At 45.7% G+C, this 17,335-nt stretch overlaps 1 protein-coding gene and 1 pseudogene across 2 annotated transcripts in view; one reads left to right on the plus strand and one right to left on the minus strand.

Moving 5' to 3' along the window:
- LOC124717040 overlaps nucleotides 1-17,335 on the plus strand; it is an 859,980-nt gene that overhangs the window by 229,055 nt on the left and 613,590 nt on the right. The window lies entirely within an intron of this gene.
- Nucleotides 14,248-14,367, minus strand: LOC124717572 (annotated as a pseudogene).

Consider the following 17,335-nt stretch of genomic DNA (forward strand, 5'->3'; position numbering starts at 1 on the left):
CAGCAAAATAGCTGATGATGACAGAAATAGAGAGGATATAAAATTCAGACTGGCTACAGCAAAAACAGTGTTTCTGAAAAGAACAATTTTACTAACACCCTTAACCATATGTCCATATATTTAGGATATTACGGCTACTATAGGAGTTCCGTATATACAGGGCGACAGCTTTTGAACTACATGAAATAAAGTCGTCATAACTTCTGAACGGTTTAAGTTAGGACGTTCAAACTGCACGGTTGGCCGCGGGACATGATGGGAATTAGTGTGTGCATGGTTTGGTTTATCGGCGAAGCCCACTTTCATTTGAATGGGTTCGTCAATAAGCAAAACTGCTTCATTTAGGGGACTGAGAATCCGCATTTCGCGATCGAGAAGTCTCTTCACCCTGAAATGGTGACTGTGTGGTGTGCTATGTCCAGTCACGGAATAGCTGCTGCGATATTGATGGCACGGTGAATACCGAACGGTACGTGAAGGTTTTGGAAGATGATTTCCTCTCCACTTTCCAGAGTGCCCTGATTTCTACAAGATGTGGTTCATGCGAGACGGAGCTCGACCCCATCGGAGTAGGAGAGTGTTTGATGTCCTGGAAGAGCACTTTAGGGACCGCATCCTGGCTCTTTGGTACCCAGAGGCCACTGGCATGAGCCTAGATCGACTCTTTTTGTGGGGCTATATGAAAGATAAGGTGTACAGGAATAACCCAAAAACCATTGCTGAGCTGAAAGCAGCCATTCAGGAGGTCATCGACAGCATCGACGTTCCGACGATTAGACGAGCTGCACAACAGGTGGAAACCAACCAGGAGACACCGCGACAAATTTGTGACCTGCATCTCTTTTCATACAAAATTCAAACTCATTACCCATGAACGCCCAGGGCCAAGGAACAGCGACTGTGTTTCGCCAATACTATTGTCCACAGAACTGACGAACAGAACTTTGATGTGAATATGGTTTGGTTTAGCGACGAAGGCCATTTTCATTTGGATGGGTTCGTCAATAAGCATAACTGGCGCTTTTGGGGGACAATCCCCATTTCGCCGTTGAGCAGTCTCTTCACCCTCAATGGGTGACTGTACGGAGTACAATGTCCAGTCGCAGAATAATCGATGCGATATTCCTTGATGGCACGGTAAGTACCGAATACTAGTTGAAGGTTTTGGAACATGATTTCATCCCCATTATCCAAAGTGACTCTGATTTCGACAATATGTAGTTCACGCAAGACGGAGTTCGACTCCATCGCTGCAGGAGAGTGCTTGATGTCTTGGAGGAGCAATTTGGGGATTGCATTCTGGCTCTAGTATCCAGAGGCCAGTGGCATGGGCCTCGATTAGCCGCCAAATTCTCCGAATCTGAATACATGCAACTCCTTTTTGTGGGACTATATTAAAGACAAGATGTACAGCAATAACCTCAAAACCATTCCTGGGCTGAAAACAGCCATTCAGGAGGTCATCGACAGTATAGATGTTCTACACATCATCGGGTCGTGCAGAATTTCGCTATTCGTCTTCGCCACATCATCGCCAATGATGGCAGGCATATCGGACATATCACATCCTAAATCGGAATATCTGTAGTGACGTTTACTTGTTGAATAAAGCGTGTGCACGGCATAGTTTGTAACTAATTTACGTTTTTTCATATAGTTCAATTATTGTCACCCTGAATGTACGTGTGTTCCACATCTGCTCCTAAAGCACTTGCCTGGTTACAACGAAACTTTGTACATGTATCACTTAGTGTCTGGAAAGAATCGCCGCGGGGGTGAAAAAGGAGTGCAACCTACAACACGAAATTTCACCGAATTTATTCACCCAGTATTTGAGAATGAGAGCAATTAGTAACTTGCGACAAACTTTACACATAAATTTTATTCCTTAAGAAACTTTTTCTCGGCGACCATCTCCTCCAAATAGTGAAAATAAAAGAAAGTCTAACGCTCGCTAAATTTTCGCTCTACATGCAGTAAAACTGCCACATTGGGCGCGATCTTTTAATTTATTACCTCTTTACTACTAACTCTTTTCGCAACACATTTCATAGACAGTATCCACATTTACCGCTGGATCTATCTGCAGAATTATATCACTGTTCGGCACATATTCAGGAGATACGACGTCATAAACATTGACCTGCATGAAAACGAAATTGCGTCGCAAAATTCGCTAGATATACCAGTGAAATATGTGTACAAATATGTGTGAAATGTGTCAAATATATGTAAAGGTCTCCTCCTAAATCCCTGGATCGACTTCAACTAAACTTTGCTTGATGGTTCAAATGGTGCAAATGGCTCTGAGCACTATGGGACTTAACATCTGAGGTCATCAGTGCCCTAGAACTTAGAATTACTTAAACTTAAGTAACCCGAGGACATCACACATATCCATGCCCGAAGCAGGATTCGACCCTGCGACCGTAGCAGTCGCGCAGTTTCGATCTGAAGCGCCTAGATCCGCTCGGCCACCGCGGCGTATTGCTTGATGTCTGAAAAGAAATACTATGTGTGTAGGAGCCAGCAACCTGCTGTTGGGGTGAGAATGATTGTGTGGAAGGAGAAAGAGGAGAAGGAGATGGACAGAGAGAGATGGGAGGATTGGATGGACAGAGAGAGAAAGGGTGGAGGAGATGGAAAGAGACAAGGAAGAGGTGGATATGGAAAGAGAGTGGAAGCGGCGGAGACAGAGAGAGGGGGAGGGGAGCATGAGCCTTGTGCGGAAGTGACACGTAGACGACAAGCACTTCATACAAACAGAGAATGTGGTGCTACGAAAGAATGGTCAAAACTGGACGGGCATATCGAGTAACTGAGCATCACTTTCATAGGAGACAAGGACAGTCTACGCAGCAGCTAATTTCAGCTTCTCCACTGCCGATCGTGACAATCAGTCGCGATCACTGAATAATAAACAACATTGCGAGACGTTCCGCCCACCGTTTGCTGCCGAAGGGGTGGCCTAGTTGCAGGAGCCGGCGCCTATCACTTCGACGCCGTTGGATGACGTTTCCGGAAACGGGTTTCTGTTCTCGACTTATTTCTCAAGACACCATCTACAACCGTTTGACTTTTGTCGCAACTGTTTGGCGTATCCTGTAGATATTCATTTAACCCTCGCTTATTACGGGTTTACGATGGAATAGAATATCGTTGATATACGTACGACGTATTCTCCGCCAGGCACTGTTCAGTGATTTACGGAGTATGTATGTAGATGTAGTTAAGTGCATCGACCAGTTTTAAAAGATGTCACTGTTAACTTTGAGCAGGCTTATGTTGTCGACCAAAACCGAGGCCCTCACACTCTGGAGGGGTCTTGTGCCGCGGTGCCTCCCGTGACGACTTCCACCCGTGGTGCGTGACGTGACGATCGTCTTTTGTTACAGCAGGCGACCTTGCCGGTTCGCGGCACACACCACTCCTACCACTGCTGCCAACATTTAGGAAATTGAATTTCCGACGGCCACCGACAAAACACCTGCCTAGCCAAAATTCACCGTAATATCTTCAACACACGTTCAAGCCAAGTTCACTCACGCAACGAAAGTGACGCTACGGCTGATGCCATACTGCGGTGGCAGTGCAGTTGCGCGTGGGAACACCCATTTTTCAGTGCCATAACTTTTGTCTTGTCACGTAATGTTCAAGTAGCTTGAACTTAGTGACGCCAGTCGCCTTCCAACACTACTGCCTGGTGCCTGTATTTCGAAGCACGAGCGTTTCGTCGCAGTTATCGTGGAATTATTGGTGGTGTACTCCATTCGATTTCAGTGTGTTCTCGTTTTACTACAGGAAAATCGAAACAGTGGTCGGCAGATACTGCAGCTACTAGAAGGACAACCCAACATTACTGTTAAGTTTCTGTAGCAGTGTGTGTGTGTGTGTGTGTGTGTGTGTGTGTGTGTGTGTGTGTCACAATCCTGAAAGATTTTTGGATGAATAAATAAATAACTGTATAAATCGTTGATTACATGCAGGAAACAGGAAATGTGATGTCGCAGCTGTTACACTAAAAATTAATCATCTGAAATGCCTACTTCAACGAATACAATAAGATTCTAAAATGTTGGAAGAGTAGCGTGTCTGCAGGTAATAGTTAAATGGCAGCTGGTGGTTAGTTTGACATAACGGACAGCGTTTTCATCTTCGGGTGTTATTTGTTTTATAAAAGTGTTTGAGGCCCCTGATATTTTGATGCACGAAATCTATGTTCAGGTCCAACATTTGGGTTTCTTCTTCCTTATATTTAATTCTAGTCGCAGCTCCAACACCATAACGTGCAATGTAATACCTGCTCTATAATTTCAGACGACGCCATAACGAAAGCTGTGCAACTACGTAGCATTTGTGGCGTTCTGTGTAAACGGTAGCTCATAGTGTCACTACAGAATGCCGCAAGATGTGTCGTCAAATTAGTTGCCTGTGTGAACCCGGCTTTACATGCGGTACACCTTGTGGAAGACGAAAGTCGCATTTTGTGTTCACATGTTACACCTGAATGGATTTTAGTATCCAGTTCAAATATCAATTGCCCGGCCGGAGTGGCCGAGCGGTTCTAGGCGCTACAGTCTGAAACCGCGCGACCGCTACGGTCGCAGGTTTGAATTCTGCCTCGGGCATGGATGTGTGTCATGTCTTTAGGTTAGATAGGTTTAAGTAGTGCTAAGTTCTACGGGACTGATGACCTCAGAAGTTAAGTCCCATAGTGCTCAGAGCCAAATATCAATTTTCCCAGTTGTACACGAATGGTGAAGAGCTTTCCGACTGCGTCAGTACGGAGAAATGAGGGTATCAGTAGCTTGCTAACTCATTCAAGAAAGCGGGAGTACGCTGGCTTTGTGGATGTCAGTGGATGTCAGTGGATCCGCAAGGAGAAGGAATACGAGATGTTGAAAATCTTATTCACGTCAAACAACGCTTGCGATCCATGCCAAGCCTACGAGGATGTTTTATTACATCCACCTAAATTATGCGCCTTTGGAGGTAAGTAAGAAGTGATCACTGGTGGATAATTATTATACTGCAGCGTTTTTGAGAGCCGGAACCTGCAGAAAACTTCCGATCGAGTACAGGGATATTCACGTTCCAGCGCACAGAAATGACGAATGCTTTCTTACGAGCTACTAATTGAGTGCTGGAGCGCTTGCTACGAAAAGAGATAGTGGATATCGCAATTTAAAAATTAGACTGCCATACAGGGTATTGGTTTGTACCAAGCAGTTCGATTTCGCCACTTCACCAGGTAATAAATGTAAATATCGTATTACTAGGGCCTCCCGTCGGGTAGACCGTTCGGCTGGTGCAAGTCTTTCGATTGTACGCTCTCCGGCGACTTGGGCGTCGGTGGGGTTGAAATGATGATGATTAGGACAACACAACACCCAGTGCCTGGGCGGAGAAAATCTCCGACCGAGCCGGGAATCGAACCCTGGCCTTTAGGACTGACATTCTGTCACGCTGACCACTCAGCTACCAGGGGCGGACACCTCAGCAGTTGGATCAGCATTCAGGCATTTCTCCTATTTAACTAGGATAAAATGTGCTTCAATAAATTAAAGAAATGAATAACTTCCTGGTCAGTCAGCGGGTGTGTTCCATCGGGTTCTGGTCAGGCGACTTTGGTGGGTGAAGAGGACAAAATCATGTTCGTTTTGTTATAAATCCTGTCGTGGATCACAAAAATTTCATTAACCAGGTAATTAATTTCGGGCGGATACGACCATCCTCAGACCTAAAAGACATTAAATGCATAGGTAGCTTGATGTAAAATGTCTCAAAATCACATAAAATACACTGTCAGAAATAATTTTTAGCAAACGTAACAGAATTTGCGTACCTGAGTCTCTATAACCGCCCACAACTGAGAAAGCGTTGCCGGTGCAGGATTTTGTACACGAATTGACCTCCAAATTATTTCCCATAAATACTCGATGAGATTCATGTCGGGCAATATGGGTGGCCTGAACATTCGCTCAAACTGTTCAGAATGCTCGTCAAACCAACCATCGCGAGTAGCTGTTGCCCAGTGACATGGCTCATTCTTATCCATAAAAATTCCATCGATGTTTGGGAACATGACGTCCATGAATGGTTGCAGGTCGTCTCCAAACAGCCGAACATAACCATTTCCGGTAATTTACAAAAATGATTGCCTATCGAAGTCGCGGGTTCCGAACGATATGTATCGAACATGCGATCGTAAATCGGTGGTGAGTGCTGTGATCAATTATTTGTGATCGTCATTTTTATCTGTTTTCCGTCGTTCCCTTAGTTGCTCTAAATTACATACCTTCGCGAATTGTTTGTGAGTTGCTAGGGAAACCCAGACGATTAATGTCGTTAGTGAGTGGGATGTCTGGTGTTCTTGACGTTTCTTCGGAGGATTCTCTCACATGGAAAAATCTAATTTCATGTTTATCCATCGTAGAAAATTGTTCGACTTTTTGTCGCAAATATGGAGTACTACCGGACGAGGAAAGAAGGGACTGTATGGACTGTGGTGCTACCAAGTGTGTAAAACTTCTTAAGAAAAGCTACGATGCTGAAACGCCGTTAAAATTTCATTGCGCACTGTGAGAAAAACGAACGAGTATCAGGAAGAATACGTGGTTCGACTCTTTCAAATTATCCATCCAGACCACCGTAATGGACTTTCACATGACGACAACACCGACGACGAGAGAGGTAAGTTGTCTCCTTTGCAATTACAAGTACACTACTGGCCATTAAAATTGCTACACCACGAAGATGACGTGCTACAGACACGAAATTTAAGTAGAAGTAGAAGTAAGAAGATGCTGTGATATGCAAATGATTAGCTTTTCACAGCATTCACGCGAGATTGGCGCAGGTGGCGACACCTACAACGTGTTGACATGAGGAAAGTTTCCAACCGATTTCTCATACACAAACAGCAATTGACCGGCGTTGCCTGGACAAACATTCTTGTGAAGGAGAAGAAATGCGTACCATCACGTTTCCGACTTTGATAAAGGTCGGATTGTAGCCTATCGCGATTGTGGTATATCGTATCGCGACATTGCTACTCGCTTTGGTCGAGATCCAATGACTGCTAGCAGAATATGGAATCGGTGGTTTCAGGAGGGTAATACGGAACGCCGTGCTGGATCCCAACGGTCTCGTATCACTAGCGGTCGAGATGACAGGCATCTTATCCGCACGGCTGTAACGGATCGTGCAGCCACGTCTCGATCCCTGAGTCAACACATGGGGACGTTTGCAAGACAACAACCATCTGCACGAACAGTTCGACGACATTTGCAGCACCATGGACTATCAGCTCGGTGACCGTGGCTGTGGTTACCCTTGACGTTGCATCACAGACAGGAGCGCCTGCGATGGTGTACTCAACGACGAACCTGGGTGCACGAATGGCAAAAAGTAATTTTTTCGGACGAATCCAGGTTCTGTTTACAGCATCATGATGGTCGCATCCGTGTTTGACGACATCGCGGTGAACGCACACTGGAAGCGTGTATTCGTCATCGCCATACTGGCGTATCAACCAGCGTGATGGTATGGGGCTGCCATTGGTTACACGTCTCGGTCACCTCTTGTTCGCATTGACGGCACTTTGAACAGTGGACGCTACATTTCAGATGTGTTACGACCCGTGGCTCTACCCTTCATTCGATCCCTACGAAACCCTACATTTCAGCAGGATAATGCACGACAGCATGTTGCAGGTCCTGTACGGGCCTTTCTGGATACAGAAAATGTTCGACTGCTGCCCTGGGCAGCTCATTCTCCAGATCTCTCATCAATTGAAAACGTCTGGTCAATGGTGGCCGAGCAACTGGCTCGTCACAATATGCCAGTCAGTACTCTTGATGAACTGTGGTATCGTGTTGAAGCTTCATGGGCAGTTGTACCTGTACACGCCATCCAAGCTCTGTTTGACTCAATGCCCAGGCGTATCAAGGTCGTTATTACGGCCACAGGTGGTGGTTGTGGGTACTGATTTCTCAGGATCTATGCACCCGAATTGCGTGAAAATGTAATCACATGTCAGTTCTAGTATAATACACTGCTGGCCACCGTAAATGCAACGCCAAGAAAGACAAGAGGTAGCACAACAAAATTTATTTTGTAGATAACATGTTGACTAAGTATCAAATGATTACGTTTACAGACGTCTGTGACATGTGGTTCCTGCCAGAATCAGTAGCCAGAGTAGCCGCCATTGTTGGAGATCACCGCTGCCACACGTCTCGGCATTGAGTCAAAGAGACGTTGGATGTGTTCCTGGGGTACAGCAGCACAAGCAGCTTCCACACGTGGCCAAAGATCATCTGTTGTGGCAGCTGGGGATGTAATCTGGGTCACTCGTTGAGCAACCATGGACCACATGTTTTCTATCGGCGAAAGATCCGGAGAGCGAGCCGGCCAGGGAAGCAATTCAATCTGGTTATTGACGAAGAACCTTTGGACAATGCGTGCCACGTGTGATCGCGCATTATCCTGTTGAAATATGGCTGTGGCCGAGCCCTGAATGTAAGGAAGGACAACTGGCTCCAGCACCTCTGATATGTAGCGCCGCCTATTTGAAGTACCGGCAATGCGTACTAGAGGCGTGCGAGAGTAATATCCAATACCGCCGCATACCATAATACCCGGTGCAAGACCAGTGTGGCGGTGCATAATGCAGCTGTCCAGCATCTTCTCTCCACGGTGTCTCCACACTCGAATCCGACCATCGTGGTGCTGCAGACAGAAGCGTGCCTCGATAGTAAAGACAAGTCATTCCATTCTGCCGTCCACATCCGTCTGTCATCACACCATTGGCGACGGAGACGTCTGTGGTTCTGCGTCAATGGTAGACGAAGCAATGGACGTCTTGCGGACAGACCACTCTGCTGTAAACGGCGTCGAATGGTACGCGTAGACACTGGATGATGCGTTACAGACGCAATGTGCTGTGTGTGGTTCGGGATGTCACTGAGCGATCCGTCACTGCCATGGGTACAATTTGCCTATCAGCACGTGCAGTGGTGCACCGAGGTGAATGCGATCGACCACGTCGGTCCGTCGTATCCTCCTGCATCCAACGGCCACATATCCGCATTACAGTTGTTTGGTTTCGTCCAACACAACTAGCGATTTCTCTGTATGATAATCCACAATCTCGGTAAGCCACTATCCTTCCTCTGTCGAACTCGGATACTTGATCAAAAGATGTTCGCTGTTGTCTACGAGGCATAACTGATCGTCTTGTGAAACAACCACAAGATAAACACACGTGCCGAACGTACACTCGTCAAAATCGCCAAGCCTTCAATGGCGCTATGAGGTGGCGCCACAGGCGCGCGTGATGTGCGTCTGCGCTGAAATTCTAATCAGTTGCATATCTCATCGCTGCAAACTCATGGTGTAAATTTCACTCGATTCGGATGCTTCCTTCAGGGTGTTGCATTGACGGTGGCCAGCAGTGTATATTAGTCCAATGAATAGCTGTTTATCATCCGCATTTCTTCTTGGTGTAGCAATTTTAATGGCCAGTGGTGTATTTTTGTAACGCTCTTCTTTTGTCGTTGCTGCAATGACAACTGTAAACATACTCACAACACCTGCCACCGGAGTGTCATGATCGATTAACGATCGCACGTTCGATATGTATCATTTGGACCCCGCGACTTCGACAGGCAATCATTCTTGGAAATTACCCCATTTCCAGTCAATGATCTGTTAAGTTGGACCAGAGCAACCAGTCGATTCCCTGCAGACACAGCCCACACCATTATGGAGCCACCATGAGCTTACACAGTTACTTTTTACCAACCCGAGTCCATGGCTTCGTGGGGTCTGCACCATACTGGAACACTACTATCAGCCTTTTCCAGCTGAAATCGGGACTCGTCTGTCAAGGCCACGGTTTTCTAGTCGTTTTTCCAGTAGTCGAGAGTCCAACCGATGCGTTCACGAGCCCAGCAGAGGCTCTGCAGACGACGTCATGCTGTTCAGCAAAGACACTCGCGTCCCTCGTCTGCTGCCATAGCCCAGATTTTGCCGACTGTCTTAACGGATACTTTCGTCGTACGTCCCACGCTGATTTCTGCAGTTATTTCTCTGTTAGCACTGACAACTCTACAGAAAATCCACTACACTCGATCGTTAAATGAAGGCCACTGCATTGTCCACGGTGAGAGGTAATGCCTGAAATCTGGTGTTCTCGGACCACTCTTGACGCTGTGGATCCCGGAATATTGAATTCCCTAACGATTTCCGAAATGGAATTTCCCGTGTGCGTCCAGCTGCAAATACCATTCCGCATTCGAAGTCTGTTATTTCCCGTCGTGCGTCCATAATCACGTTGGAAACCTTTTCATACGAATCACCAGAATACAAAAGAGAGCCTCGAACTGCGCTTTTATACCATAGAGGTTACTCAATAATTCAAGAACAGTCTTAATCTCATTTATTATTATTATTATTATTATTATTATTATACCGCCAACCGGTTTCAACCCGACGTAGGGGTCATTTTCTGGGCGTTTACACCATTGGTCGACTGATGGTGGTGTCACTCCTGTCTACATAACGGCAGGAAACTATCAAATCACCACCAGCAGTCAACCAATGGTGTAAACGCCCAGAAGATAACCCCTACGTCGGGTTGAAACCAGTTGGCGGTATAATAATAATAAATGCGATTAAGACTGTTTTTGAATAATTGATTAATCATACTAATCGCTGCTTCTCTGCACAAGCATGTTGTCCAAAAATAGAGGTTACTACCAAATGTCTTAGCAGATGTCGTACGATCTTTTCGCTTCTTCTTGTCAGTGTTTCCCATACATTCCTTTCTTCGCCGATTCTCTGAAGAACTTTCTCCTTCCTTAACTTTATCAGTACATAATTTTCAACATTCTTCTGTAGTACCACAGCTCAGGTATTTCGATATTCTTCTTTTTCGGTTTTCCCACAGTCCATGTTTCACTACCATACAATGCTGTGCTCCAAACTCACATTCTCAGAAATTCCTTCCTCAAATTAAGGCCTATGTTTGATACCAGTAGACTTCACTTGTCCAACAATGCCCTTTCTGCCAGTGCTAGCCTGCTTTTGATATCCTCCTTGCTCCAACCATATGGGTCATTTTCCTGCCTAGCTAGCAGAATTTCTTCATCTACTTTGTGATCACCCATCCTGATGTTCAATTTATCACTTTTCTCATACCTGTTACTTCTCATTAATTTCGTCTCGCTTCGATTTACTCTCAGTCCATATTTTGTACTAATTAGACTGATCTTTTCATTCATTACATCATTTAATTCACATTCATTGATGATAACAATGTCACCAGCGAATCCTATCATTGATATCCTTTCACCTTGAATTTCAATTCCACACACAGACACTTCTTTTATTTCGGTCATTTCGTCTTCCATGCATAGACTGAAGAGAAGGGTGGGGGGGGGGGTGAAAGACCACACCTTGTCTTACACCTTTTTCAATCCGAGCACTTCGTTCTTGGTCAGCCACTCTTATTGTTCCCTCTTCCATTTTGTACAGATTGTACACTGAAGAGCCAAAGCAGCTGGTACACCAGCCGAATATCGTGTAGGAACTCGCGATGACAGAACGTGGCATGGACTTGATTAATGTCTGAAGCAGTGTTGGAGGGAATTGAGACCATCAATCCTGCATGTTCATAATTCCGTAAACTTACGAGTGAGTCCGAGATGTCTTAAGACGAGCACGTTGCAAGGTATCCCAGGTATGCTATACAGTGTTCATGTCTGCGAAGTTTGGTGGACAGCGAAAGAGTTTAAACTCAGAAGAGTGTTCCTGCAGCCATTCTGTAGCAATTCTGGACATGTGGGGTGTCGCATGTCCTGCTGAAATTTCGCAAGTCCGTTGCAATGCACAATGGACATGAATTGATGCACGTGATCAGAGAGGATGCTTACATACCTGTAACCTATCAGAGTCGTATGTAGAAGTATCAAGGGTCCCATATCTCTCCAACTGCACACGCCCCACACCATTACAGAGCCTCCACTACCTTTAACAGTCCCCTGATGACATGCAGGGTCCATGAATTCATGAATTTGTCTCCATACCCGTACACGTCCATCCGGTCGATGCAATTTGAAACGAGAGTCGTCGGACGAGGCAACATGTTTCCAGTCATCAACAGTCCAATATCGGTGTTCACGGGACCAGTCGAGGCGTAAAGCTTTGTGTGCGGCTGTCATCAAGGTACACGAGTGGGCCTCTGGCTCCGAAAGCCCATATTGATGATGTTTCGTTGAATGGTTTTCACGCTGACACTTGTTGATGGCCCAGCATTGGAATCTGCAGCAATTTGCAGAAGGGCTACTCTTCTGTCACGTTGCTCCCTTTCTTGCAGGATCTTCTTCTGGCCGCAGCGATGTCGGAGATGATGTTTTACCGGATTCCTGATAATCACGGTACACTCGTGAAATGGTCGTACGGGAAAATCCCCATTTCATCACTACGTCGGAGATGCTGTTTCCCATCGCTCGTGCGCCGATTGTAGCACCACGTTCAAACTCAGTTAAATCTTGATAACCTGACATTTTAGTAGCAGTTACCGATCTAACAACTGCGCCAGACACTTGTTGTCTTATGTAGGCGTTGTCGACCGCAGCGCCGTATTCTACCTGTTTACATATCTCCGTATTTGAATACACATGCCTATACCAGTTTCTTTGGCGCTCCAGTGTATATTACCCCTCTCCCCCTATAGCTTACGGCTATTTTTTTCAGAATTTCGAATATCTTGCACCATTTTACATTGTCGAACGCTTTTTCCAGGTCGACGGGTCTTCATTTTCCATTATCAACTGCAACGTCAGAATTGCCTCTCTGCTGGCTTTACCTTTCGTAAAGCCAAAGTTATCATAATGTAACAAATCCTCAGTTTTCTTTTCCAGCCGCGGGGGATTAGCCGAGTGGTCTGAGGCGCTGCAGTCATGTACGGTGCGGCTGGTCCCGGCGGAGGTTCGAGTGCTCCCTCGGGCATGGGTGTGTGTGTGTGTGTGTGTGTGTGTGTGTGTGTGTGTGTGTGTGTGTGTGTTCTTAGGATAATTTAGGTTAAGTGGTGTGCAAGCTTAGGGACTGATGACCTTAGCAGTTAAGTCCCATAACATTTCACACACATTTGATTTTTTTTTCTTTTACATTCTTCTGTATATTATTCCTTTCAGAAAAGTGGATGAGTGAGGTGTTAAGGTGACTGCATGAAATTCTCGCACTTGTCTGTTCTTTCAATCTTCGGAATTGTGTGGATGATGTTTTCAGTAATGTCAGATAGTATATCGCGACTCTCGAACATTCTACACTCCAATGTGAATGATTGTTTTGTTTACCTTTCGTAAAGCCAAAGTGATCATCATGTAACAAATTCTCAATTTTGTTTTCCATTCTTCTGTAAATTATTCCTTTCAGAAAAGTGGATGAGTGAGGTGTTAAGCTGATTGCGCGATAATTCTCGCACTTGTCTGTTCTTGCAATCTTCGGCATTGTGTAGATGATGTTTTTAGTAATGTCAGATAGTATATCGTGAGCCTCGGACATTCTACACTCCAACGTGAATGGTTGTTTTGTTGCCTTGTCCTCCAATGATTTTAGAAATTCTGATGGAATGTTGTCCCTTCTGTCTTATTCGATGTGAAGTCTTCCAAAGCTCTTTTAAATTCTGATTTTAATACTATACTGTATATGTGCATATCGCTAACCCATGAATTTTGTCATCTCCGTATATGTGAGATTCATAACCCTACACATTTCTTCACCCACGTATTGATGTGACGTAACTGGCTCGTAAGTAGTGGAATCAAAAAACCTTAAATTATTAGGGTTTCGTGAGGTTCAAATTTTACATTCGCTGTCAAGTCGTGAACCTGATATTTTGAACCGATCGCGACGGATGTGTTTCCAATATTTACTTAGTGTGAAATTTGTTGCAGTACCATCAACAGGATAGGGACGAATATATGGGAACACCAAAACCTGAACACGTTACCATGTGTAGTAAAAGTAAACTCCTCCCGAACAGGCCAGGAGCGCCCAAAGGTACCGACCGGCCGCCGTGCCATCCTCAGCCCATAGGCGTCACTGGATGGGAATATGAAGGGGCATGTGGTCAACACACAGCTCTCCGGGGCATATGTCAGTTTCCGAGACCGGAGCCGCTACTTCTCAATCAAGTAGCTCCTCAGTTTGCCTCACAAGGGCTGAGTGCATCCCGCTTGCCAACAGTGCTCGGCAGACCAGGTGGGCACCCATCCAAGTGCTAGAGCCCAGCCCGACAGCGCTTAACTTCAGTGATCTGACGGGAACCGGTGTTACCACTGCGGTAAGGCCGTTGGCACCGTGTGTAATACGATGTAGGAAAGCCACTGGCATAAAAAACAGCTTCCAGTCGTCTGGGAATGGATAAATACAGGTCGTGTAATGTTTTCAAAGGTACCTTTAACGATTTCTTCCTGCAAAATAATGGCAACTTCAGGTAAGGATGATGAAGGTGGAAAGCGATCATGTATTCTTCTCTCCATAGCAGACAACCAAGAGCCAATGACATTGAGATCTGGTGAGTGTGGTGGCCAGGGAGATGTGACGAATCACCCTCGTGCTCACAAAACCAGGCCTTGCGAGCTGTGTGAACAGGGGGCCATTCGTCTTGGAGCACAGCATCACCATTGAGGAACATATGCCATGGGACGCACCTGATCTGCACCTACATCATACTCCGAAAGCCACCTGACGGTGTGTGGCGGAGGGTACTTCTGGTGCCACTAACAAACCCCCCCCCCCCCCCCCCCCCCCCTCACCTCTGAGCCCTGCTGCGGCTCGCGTTGGTGCTCTTTGTAGGTTTCCGCCCTCTGTTGCAGACCAGACGTATCGTTTGGTTGGCATGGTTGCGTTTGAAGGTCTTCTTCTCGTGTTGACTGGCGCCACTCGGTTTCGCAAGTGTTGCCTGTCCACTAGTGGCAGCAGCTGCGGTTATCGATATGTAGTAACTGCTGCCCTATCTTTGGGGCGACGTCGTTGGTTTGGCCGGGTGGTGTGAGTGGGCCAGTTGGGGTGGGGACTCAGGAGCAGGCAGGTCCGTGCACTGCGGAACACGCCGGGACCACTGGCGGCACGCATGGACTTATGGGCTGGAAGGGCTGTGGTCACGAGGATGCACGACCCCGTTGTAAACTGGATCCAGCAAGGTTTGAGAGGAGCGCATTTCAATCCAAGTAGAGCGGAGTCAGTCACCTGTGTAGGCCCCATAGTACGTATGTGATGTTGTGACAGATTATCATTGCTCCGTCATGTGCTGTTTGGTGGATCTGCGTACCGCTTAGTACGTGAAGACCCTACTGTGTTAAATCACTTGGCTCAGTCTTTAGACGGTGTGGTTACTCAGCTGTGAATTAATAAAGCAGTGAAGAAATTAGTTTCATTCTGCCAACCGTCCTCAGAGTTGTCACAGTGAGTTCAGTGTGCGTTTGTGTTCCTAATGAACTTGATGTCTCTCATTTGGTACTTAATTCTGACTCTCGTTGCGATTGTTTCCTCAATGACGTGTGGTTGCTGATAGTGCTTGGTTACATTTCGGTTTGGCCTCGCACGCAAATCGAGTGGGGATTTAGTTACTCTTAGTTTGTCAGGTGTTCTGTAGTGTGACTTTTTTGATCAGATTTTCGGGTTTGTGGAATCAGACTGAAATCTGGTAGTGGTTCCTTTCTCGTTCCAAAAAAAATGGCTCTGAGCACTATGGGACTTAACATCTATGGTCATCAGTCCCCTAGAACTTAGACCTACTTAAACCTAACTAACCTAAGGACAGCACACAACACCCAGCCATCACGGGGCAGAGAAAATCCCTGACCCCGCCGGAAATCGAACCCGGGAACCCGGGCGTGGGAAGCGAGAACGCTACCGCACGACCACGAGATGCGGGCTTTTCTCGTTCCGGGCGCTCTAAACACAGTATTCTGAGGGCGTAGTGAAGACCGCCGGTTCCGGCTTTGCCGTATTGTTGCATCGTTACATTTGGTTTATGATTATGATTAGTCATTCGTTAGGCTGCCAAGAGTCTGAGTTACCACCTTGCGAAGCGAGTGCAACTCTTAGCTGCCTATCTCATCGCTCGCGAAAGTGTTTGTTGCCGGACCCTCTCAGAGGTCGATTCCTGGAGTGCCATCTGGATCAGTTGCTTGTGTTTTGTTTTTAATTAACCTTTGCTATTGTATTTGCTGTTTTACAGCAGGGTTCAAAATTTTTTATATTCGTAAAATGAAGAACAAACCGCCTTCAGCCACAAGGTACGTTTATTTACTGCACTATGCATTTCGAGCCCTGGAGGCTCATCTTCAGGTGCTTTTTAGTGATTAACATCAGGTTTTATAGTTGTTTGCAGTTTAACATTCTATGATGTCTGCTTCTGTTGTGCAGTTCGTATACACAATACACATCTTTAATTTTACAGTACATACTGGGATATATACATAGTCACACACTTTTTCACACATTGTATTAGCAGAACGTAAACATGCCAAAGATTCTTTTTAATGACTGGGAAAAAAACAACAAAGGGATTCCACAGAATTCCATTTCTGATCAGCTACTATTCCTTATATATGTGAATAACCTTTCACTTAACATTCAACAAATAAAATTGGAACGGTGCTAGTGTGATTTTAAACCCTATTAGAGAGAAACCAACAGTTGTTGTTGTGGTCTTCAGTCCTGAGACTGGTTTGATGCAGCTCTCCATGCCACTCTATCCTGTGCAAGCTTTTTCATCTCCCAGTACCTACTGCAACCTACATCCTTCTGAATCTGCTTAGTGTATTCATCTCTTGGTCTCCCTCTACGATTTTTACCCTCCACGCTGCCCTCCAATACTAAATTGGTGATCCCTTGATGCCTCAGAACATGTCCTACCAACCGATCCCTTCTTCTGGTCAAGTTGTGCCACAAACTTCTCTTCTCCCCAATCCTATTCAATACTTCCTCATTAGTTATGTGATCTACCCATCTAATCTTTAGCATTCTTCTGTAGCACCACATTTCGAAAGCTTCTATTCTCTTCTTGTCCAAACTATTTATCGTCCATGTTTCACTTCCATACATGGCTACACTCCATACGAATACTTTCAGAAATGACTTCCTGACACTTAAATCAATACTGGATGTTAACAAATTTCTCTTCTTCAGAAACGCTTTCCTTGCCATTGCCAGCCTACATTTTATATCCTCTCTACTTCTACCATCATCAGTTATTTTGCTCCCCAAATAGCAAAACTCCTTTACTACTTTAAGTGCCTCATTTCCTAATCTAATT

This window comes from Schistocerca piceifrons, chromosome 9, assembly GCF_021461385.2.
Source record: "Schistocerca piceifrons isolate TAMUIC-IGC-003096 chromosome 9, iqSchPice1.1, whole genome shotgun sequence".
Classification (NCBI taxonomy): Eukaryota; Metazoa; Arthropoda; class Insecta; order Orthoptera; family Acrididae; genus Schistocerca; species Schistocerca piceifrons.